Raw genomic sequence first — 9,188 nt, forward strand, 5'->3', positions numbered from 1 at the left:
TGAACCTATGGATCGGTTGACCGAACCAATCAACATTAATGGTGCATTGAATGTTGATCTTGGTGAATCAAGATGAACAGGGAAGGAAGTTGATCGGTTGACCGAAAAATGGGTTTGGTCAACCGAACCATTAAAGATCAGTTAATGTCAGAGATCGAGCCAGCGTCAGACTCCAGCCAGGAAAGGATGTGAGCTGGTTCGGTCGACCGAACAGAGGGATCGGTCGACCGAACCTCCATTACACCTATAAAATGAGGTTCGAAGTCTGAGGCTAAAAAAAAAAACAACTCTTCCGATAATATAAAAACCCCTTCTTCGCGTACGTGCTACACATCTTCAACAGATCAGCAAGTCACTCCGTCCGGAAGTACCGACCAAGGTACATCCTATGCATACTATTGTCGGTATATTTATTTTCATATTGCACTTAAATTAAAATAAGATAGTAGGAGTGTTACTATCTTATTTCATTGTACTTGTATGATCTGCTTCTTTCTGAAGATTTCATAAAGAAGGGTTTTAGTGTTTTGCCCATCGGTGCGGTTAAGGACCGCGGGCCTTCGAGTAGGAGTCGAGCTAGGCTCCGAACGAAGTAAACTACTTTGCCTCTTTTCTTATTTCCGCTGCACCATTCTGATTTAAAAGTAAAAGAAAAGTTTTAAAAGAAGCGATATTCAACCCCCCCCTCTATCGCTCACATCCGATCTATCACTTAGTATTTATTTCTTTAATTTATCAATGAGTGAGATTTATTCGTTAAATCAATAGGCCCAATAAGTTAGGAAATAATATTATTTATATGGTGTGTTGTTGATTATAGAAGAAAACCGTGTCCTAGTTATCTATGTTGATGGTGTCCCCTTGAGGAGCTCATAAGGATTATCATGTAAACCCTGCAGATGAACTTAGTCTGGCATGATAATGAAGTTGAGTGGTACTACTCTTGGAGCTAGATATTAATTAAGTGAGTTGTCAGTAACTCATTTAATTAATGGACATTCAATATCTTAAACACAGGGAGACTAATGCACTCATGATAAGAAGGAGCCCATAATGTAATATGAGATTGGTGCGGTAGTTCAATAATGACTCTTTGGTGGTATGAGTTATTATTGATGAACTTGAGTTGGGTGTTCGGGTCGAACACAAGAAACTCAAGTCCATCAGGAGGCCAAAACTAATTCCTCCTCTAGGTCCCTGTTGTAGCCTTTTATTAAAAGCTTTTTTATCCACCCAAAGCCCAGCTTCTTACCCAAGCTAGGGGCCGACCACATCCTTGCTTGGTGCCCAAGTAAGGGGCCGACCAAACCCATCTTGGTGTCCAAGATGTGGCCGGCCAAGCCTTGCTTGGTAACCAAGCAAGGGGTCGACCACTAAAGAAATAAAAAGAGAGATTTTAATTTTTATTAAAATCTTTCCTTTTATAGCAATCTACAAAGGATTAAAAGAGAGATTTTAATTTTAAAATCTTTCCTTTTTTGAAGCCATCCACATGGTTTTAAAAGAAAGTTTTAAATTTTAAAATATTTTCTTTTTTGTTGCCATCTATAATGGTTTAAAAAGAGAGATTTTAATTTTGATAAAACTTCTCTTTTTGTAACCATGATTTAGAAGAGAAGTTTAATTTTAAACTTTCCTTTTGTAGCCATCACAATAGGAAATTTAAAAGAGAGAGATTTTAATTATTATTAAAATTTCTTTTTTTTTTCCATGACCAAGGATTATAAAAGAGAGGTAGAGGGTGCCTTATGGGAATAACGAATAACACATAACATATCTCCATATTCTCTTGTTCCCTTAGGGCTGAAACCTAAGCTTTCCCTCTTCTCTTTTCCTTGGTGGCCGACCCTTCTCTCTTTCTCTTCTCCCTTTCTTTTCTTCTCTTAAGGCTGACGACACATCAAGCTCCATCTTCTTGTGTCCGATTTGCTTGGAGGGGAAGAAGAAGAGAAGGAAGTTTCCTATTTTGGCATTCCTTGGGTGACCGAAACTTGTAGGCAAAGAAGAAGGTTCAGGTGGATTTCATCTTTGTAGATCATTGCCCACACGATGCCCAAGAGGAGTAGAGGAATACAACAGAAGATCAAGAGGTCTTTAGCTGCAAAGAAAGGTATAACTAATTATTTATTTCCGCTGCATAATTAGTTTGTGTTCTTTGTATGGATCCTGAAATACCAACTTAAGAGGCTATCGATTTTGTGTTTCGATTTTGTGTTTCTATTGTGGTCTCTATAGTCAAACCTAAGGTTATTGTAAGAAGTTTAAATATTCAATTTCTTTGAAAGGCTTTGTCTAGGAAGTGGTGGATGATTCCATACCCAAGAAGGCCGAGTGCCTCACCATGTTTAACCTGAAAGCCAATCTTTGAAATAGATATTTAATCAACTTCTGTAATATGGTTTAACTTCTGAAGAACACATGAGTTGAACTTGGAGTAAAAATGTTAAGTTCCATTTCCAATCCAAGTTTAACTTCTGAAGAACAACTTGGATTAAAAATGTTAAGTTTCGTTTGCAATCCAAGTTTAACTTCTGTAGAGTATATGGGATGCTAGGAAAAGTTCTGTTCTTGTACGAATTTTTTGAACAAGGGAAACAAAATGGAATCCCAAGTAGCACCCAACAAATCTCTCAACATCTAAACACGACTCTTATATAGACCACAACCTAAAACTCAAATAAGGAAAGAAATTACAATAATTACAATGATTAGATCTTAATTCTAATCTTATAAACAAAGGAAATATATTTTTATCAGAAAAGGAAAGTAATTAATTTAATGATCTTAAATCAAATCAAGATGTGGATCAATACAAATCCTCTCTACAAAATACCAGAAATATAAAAATTACCCTAAATACCTAAAAAATAAAAATGACCAAAAATAGCAAAAATGCCCTAAAAAGGGTTTAAACGCCAGAATTTGGGGCTGAAAATTGACGATTATAGTTACACCTATAATAAATGTAGGTTTTCAAATTCTACACATGTGACGAAAGATAGAGCCTGATTCCAATTCCTAAGTCAAAAGTTATACCCGTTTGAAGTTTAAAGACTCATATTGGACTTCAACATGGGTTGGGTTGGCATCAGTCTCCCCAGCTTGAAAAGAACTTGCCCTCGAGTTCATATTAACTTCATTAGCAATCATCAAATAAGGAGTTAGGTGCTTCATATTGAAGACATCAGAAGTCTTCAGATGACTAGGAAGGCACAACGTATAGACATTATCATTAATCTTCTATAGTATCTTGCATGGTCCAATTTTTTGATCCTTTAGCTTATTATATTCTCCAACAGGGAAGCAATCACGAGTCAATATAGCTCAGACAAAATCTCCAATCTAAAAAAGTACCTATCGATGATGACGATCGACCCGAGCTTTATACCTAGTATTGCTTTCCATAATTACCAGTTTCACTTGCTCATGAATACCTCAGAGATGCTCTGTTATCTCATCTACTTTAGGATAAATTTTCCCTACACGTGGAATAGAGGCTAAGTCTAGAACTCCTGATGGATTTTGTCCATAGACAATCTTAAAAGGACTCAATCTCATGGTCCTATTTTTCGATCTATTATAGGCAAACAATGCTTGAGGTAACACCAAGTCCCACTGCTTTGATTTAATTTCTGAAAGGCATCTCAGAAGATCACTCAGACTCTAGCTCACCACCTGGGTTTAACCATTCGTTTGAGGGTTGTAAGCATTGCTAAAGTTTAACTGTGTCCCTAATTTCCCCCATAAGCTCTTTCAGAAGTGACTGATAAATTTGGTATCTCAATATGGAATCATGGATCGAGGAACACCATGTAAATGCATGATCTCCTTGAAGTAAAGATGGGCAATCCGAATAACATCCATAGTCTTTCTACAAGTTACGAAATGCACCATCTTTAAGAATTTGTCAACAACAACAAGAACTAAGTCTAACATTCGTTGGATGTGAGGTAATCCCAATATGAAATCCATGCTGACATCAAGCCAAGGAGCTTCAGGAAGGGGTAGGGGAGTGTACAAGCCTACATTGGTTAGAACCCCCTTATACCGTTGGTATACAGAACATCGATCAGAAAAGTGAGTCACATCGTTGGTCAACTTGGGCTAATAGAAATTGATAGAGATGAGGGTCAACATCTTATCACGTCTAAAGTGCCCCTCATTATTGTTGGATCGAGTAATTCGCTAGAGGGGGGTGAATAGTGATTTAGAAATTCGAGTAGAAAATCGAGTACGCAGCGGAAAGATAGAATCGAAAATAGAACAATGCTAACACAAGTAATTTTTTACTTAGTTCGGAGTCTTCGTCGACTCCTAGAACCATTAGAATTTGAAATGAGTCTAGTATGAGCCATTAGTACGCAGTAGGAGCACAACACAGCACAGTAGAGCAAGCATTGGAAGGCATTGTCGTTGAATTATTCTTTTCACCAGGGCTCACCCTCCTTATATAGGAGGCTCCGGGTGCTCGGATCCCTTCCAGGCGCCTGGAGTGTGACGTATCTCGGCCAACCAGAGTCCTCCACGTGGAGAAGAGATAAGGGGATAAACTTTTCACTTCGGGTGCCCGGATCCCTTCCGGGCACTCGGACCTCTATTTTCCAGCTACTTGCAAGAAAACGTTAGTCCGAGTCAGAATGTAAATTATACAACCCTGCAAAATATAGTGTTAGCATAATTTATATAAGGAACAAGTAGTAATTAGATTCCATCTCACCGAGACCGAAATCTAATCAAGATCTCAACTTAGAGTTATGAAATGGTTCTAAGTTGGATCGGCGCCTAAGTTCCCTTCCCGGGAATGCGTCCTCATAATCACTTCCCTCCAGTGACTTACTTAACTTACCTGCCAGACGTCCAGTCAGCCCTTTGAACCATCTGGACTTTGTGTTAGACATTCGATCAGCCTGTCGACCTGTCTAGACTTCATGCCAGCTATCTGGTCGGCCTGTCGACCTAGCTGGGCTTCGTGCCAGACATTCGGTCAGCCCGTCGACCTGTTTGGACTTCATGCCAGCTATCCAGTCGGTCCATCGACCTAGCTGTGCTTCTCCTGCACACTAGGTCACATCGTTAGATCACAATGAAACTAACTTAATCTGCTTTGTCATTCATCAAAATCTGAGTTAGATCGTTAGTGCTAACCGCACCAATAATTATGAAGCTCGCTCAAAATCTACTACCTTAGAGGGAAATCTGGAATGCACAACTACAACTCATGAAATAGATAACCATTATGCAAAATAAAATCATGTCGATAACCATCATAAACCTCTTGGAATATCCTTCCGAATGATGGGTCAACTGCATACATATCTGGAAAATTCTCAAAGCCTGTAACGCTAGTACTCATGCTAGTAAGTAATGAAGAATGCTAACTCAAAGTATCTGCGACACGGTTCAGACTTTCCGCTTGGTGCCTTAGTGTAAAGGTGAACTCTAGTAAGTAAGCCACCCACTTGGCATACTACCTGCTCAGCTTGTGTTGACTATTGATATACTTTAATTCTTCATGGTCAGTGAATAAGATGAATTCTTTCTATACTAGGTAGTGTCGCCAATGCATCAAGGACTGCACGATGGCATAAAAATCCAAGTTGTAGGTAGAATAATTTTGCTTGGACTTAGAGAGCTTCTCACTGAAGAAATCAACTGGTCACCTAGATTAACTTAGAACACCTTGATACCTGGCTGATTAGGAAAACTCAACTCTGGAACAAGGTTAATCTGATGTTGGATATCACACATCGACGGTAGCCCAAAAGGAAGATCCTCCCGCATCAGCTCATCAAAATCCGCTAGCAGTTGCTGTACTTCGACTGGTAACTTTGTGGCCATGGTTGGAGCAATGCTTTGGCATGGTAGCAAAGCATATACAACTCTTTGCCCTACTTCATCTAAAAATCTAGATATAGAAAGCAAATTAGTATTTTTAGCTATCAAAACTGGAGTAGTTCTTTTCTGCCGCGGCGCCAACACAATTTTTTTCCCATTTATGTTAAGGGTATAGGTATTCTTCAACCCATCATGAACAACACTATGATCATACTGCCATGGTCATCCCAACAATACATAATATGCATCCATGACCACTACATCACACCAAGCACTATCAAAATATTTCCCAATTGAAAAGGGAATGAGGCATCGTCGGTCTACTGTTATCTCACTTTTTTTATTCAGCTAGGATAACTTGTAGGGTTTACGATGATGGTCTGTGTTTAGTTGTAATTTCTGGATAGCCTCTGAGGATATTACATTCTTACAATGGCCGTTGTTGATAATCATCTTGTAAACTTTATCCGTGATGGTGCAAGTAGTATGAAAAATATTGGTTCCCAACCAATTTTTGAATCGCCCTTAGGAGTTAGCAAACTCTTATGAATGACCAAAGTTTCATGACCATTGCCATAAATCACTTTGTCAGATGCTTCATATATCAGATCGCCAATAGCTATTGTATCTTCTATCACCTCTTCCTCAATCAGCAAGTTTTTGCCTTTTAGATTAGTAGAAGAGGGCTTCCTGCATTGGTACGCCATATGTTCTTATTCACAACATTGATAACATCTGACAGGCATTTTAGAGTAAATCTATGGTGACTGCGGTGGCGATTGCTACGATGGTTGTTGTGGTGGCTGCTGCTATGAGGGACGAGAATTTTGAGGGCAAGTTGGCTGATTATTCTAGTCGCCTCTCTACTTTGGTTTCCTATTTTGTTGCTTTTCAGCCCCAGTTCATGCTAAAAGGCCTCTGACGTCTTCAAGAGTGAATGAAGACTGAGGGCATCTTGCAAGGCCAAGCGTAGACCCCTAAAGTAATGTGCCACCTGCTGCTCCTCCATCTTGGATAGGTCATTTTGGGCCACCAGCTGGAAAAATTCTTCCGTATATTGGTTGATCGATCTCACACCTTGTCTTAATGAGTGAAGTTGTTGGAACATAGTTTGGGTGTAGGTGAAGGGAATAAAGTGTTCATTCATATCTTCCCAAATAGTTATTTGAGGTTACCATGTTTGTCCCAAGAGCACCGCATCTATTCCTACTATGCCGATGCTCGCCCTTTGAGTATAATGGCAATTAACTTCACTTTCATCTGATCTGGAACTCGGTTATAGTTGAAGATATGCTTTACCTCATTGATCCAGTCAATGAAGCCCTCTGCTCGTAATGAACTAAAAAGTTCGGGCAGATCCCGAAATCTGAAGTCTCCTCCTCTCATCCACGACGATCCTAAGGTGAGTCCCACCAGTGATATAGGTTCTTGAAAGAAAACTCAGATACATGATCTAAAATCTCACAATATTCAAGATCCTACCCTGCCATATGCTCGGTTAAATCTGTAACTTGCCTCCGTGAATCCTCAATCGTTAATATGTCTTGGATGCTACAACCATGGTTCTCAGCTTCCTCTCCCGAAGCCTTCCTATTGTTGTGACCATGACTACGACCACAATGACCTGCCATTGGATTTGTTAATGACCTTCATGTGCTCTAATACCAACTGATGCTTGGAAGGATAGTGATTATCTTGTGGGATGATGTGAAAAGGAAAATTAAGGAGAAGACAAGAAGAGGAACCTTCAAGAAGGAAACTTTTTATTAAAACTTGAGGGGTTAATCTCTCAACATCTAAACATGACTCTTATATAGACCACAACCTAAGACTCAAATAAGAAAAAAATTACAATAATTACAATGATTAGATCTTAATTCCAATCTTGTAAATAAAGGAAAGAGATTTTTATCCGAAAAGGAAAGTAATTAATTTAATAATATTAACTCAAATCAAGACACAGATCGATACAAATCATCTCTAAAAAAAATACTAGAAATATGAAAATTATCCTAAATACTTAAAAAATAAAAATTATCAAAAATAGTAAAAAGGTTCTAAAAAGGGTTTAAACATCAGAATTTGGGGCTAAAAATTGATGATTATAGTTACACCTATAACAAATATAGGTTTTTGAATTCTGCACGTGACGATAGATAAAGCCTGATTCTGAGTCCCGAGTCAAAAGTTATGACCATTTGAAGTTTGAAGACTCATATTGGACTTCAACATGGATTGGGCTGACATCAATCATCACCTTAACCCAAGAAGATCTAGAGCTGCTCATCAACGGCCAAGCTCAGATACTAGCGCAATAGTAACAACAAGTAGCTTCTGGTGGTAAGCGACCGTCACCCAATCCTGTAATTTTTGTTGGGACCGAAAAGTAGCTAGGGGGGGGGTGAATAGCTCTTCGCGTGCTCGTCGTCGGCGTTACTCGTTTCTTCAGAGATACACAGCGGAAATACAAGAAACAAACCACACAACGCTAACAAGGTTGGTTTACTTGGTATCCACCTCACAAGAGGTGACTAGTCCAAGGATCCACACCTACTCACGCACCCTCCACTAAGAAAACCCTCCTTTTCGGTAACTACCGAAGGAGGAGAAGCCCTACAAGTTTACACTACAAGAGGAAGGGGAAAGGATACAAAATACAAGCACAAAGCTTACAATGAGTACAAGAAAACCCTAACCCTAGCTTTCTTCCTCTTGCAATAGATCCGCCTCTTGACTTGGAAGAACCTCCAAGAACCTCAAGAACTGGCGTGAAGAGCTCTGTGGAGTCGCTGGTGAAGATCTGAGATGAAATCATGAAGTTCTTTTGTAGCCATTGCACGCCTACAGCTCAAATACGACGCAACGGTCGGATCACGATCGATTCGAAAGCTCCCAATCGAATCGATCGGGGAGGCTTTGGATCGATCCAGAGCGCCTCTGTGCTCTGGGAAAATGCCTGGATCGATCCACGGATCAATCCAGCGCTTATCGCGCGAATCAGCAGCGTCCCAATCGATCGGCTGATCGATTGGGACCTCTAGATCGATCCACTGATCGATCCAGAGGCTCTCTGTTCGCTGGGAAAGGCCTGGATCGATCCACTGATCGATCCAGAGGCTTTCTGTTTGCTGGTGAAAAGCCTCGATCGATCCACTGATCGATCCAGCTCTTGGTTTTTGCCCAAAATCAAGTCCCAAGCCTCTCAAACCAACATTCGGTCAACCTTGACCTGTTGGTACATCATGCCTAGCATCTGGTCACTCCCTTGACCTGCTAGGACTCTCTCACCAAGTGTTTGGTCAATCCCTTTGACCCACTTGGACTTTTCTCTTCGTGCCAAGTATCCGGTCACT

The sequence above is a fragment of the Zingiber officinale genome, chromosome 7A (assembly GCF_018446385.1).
Source record: "Zingiber officinale cultivar Zhangliang chromosome 7A, Zo_v1.1, whole genome shotgun sequence".
NCBI classification, from domain to species: domain Eukaryota; kingdom Viridiplantae; phylum Streptophyta; class Magnoliopsida; order Zingiberales; family Zingiberaceae; genus Zingiber; species Zingiber officinale.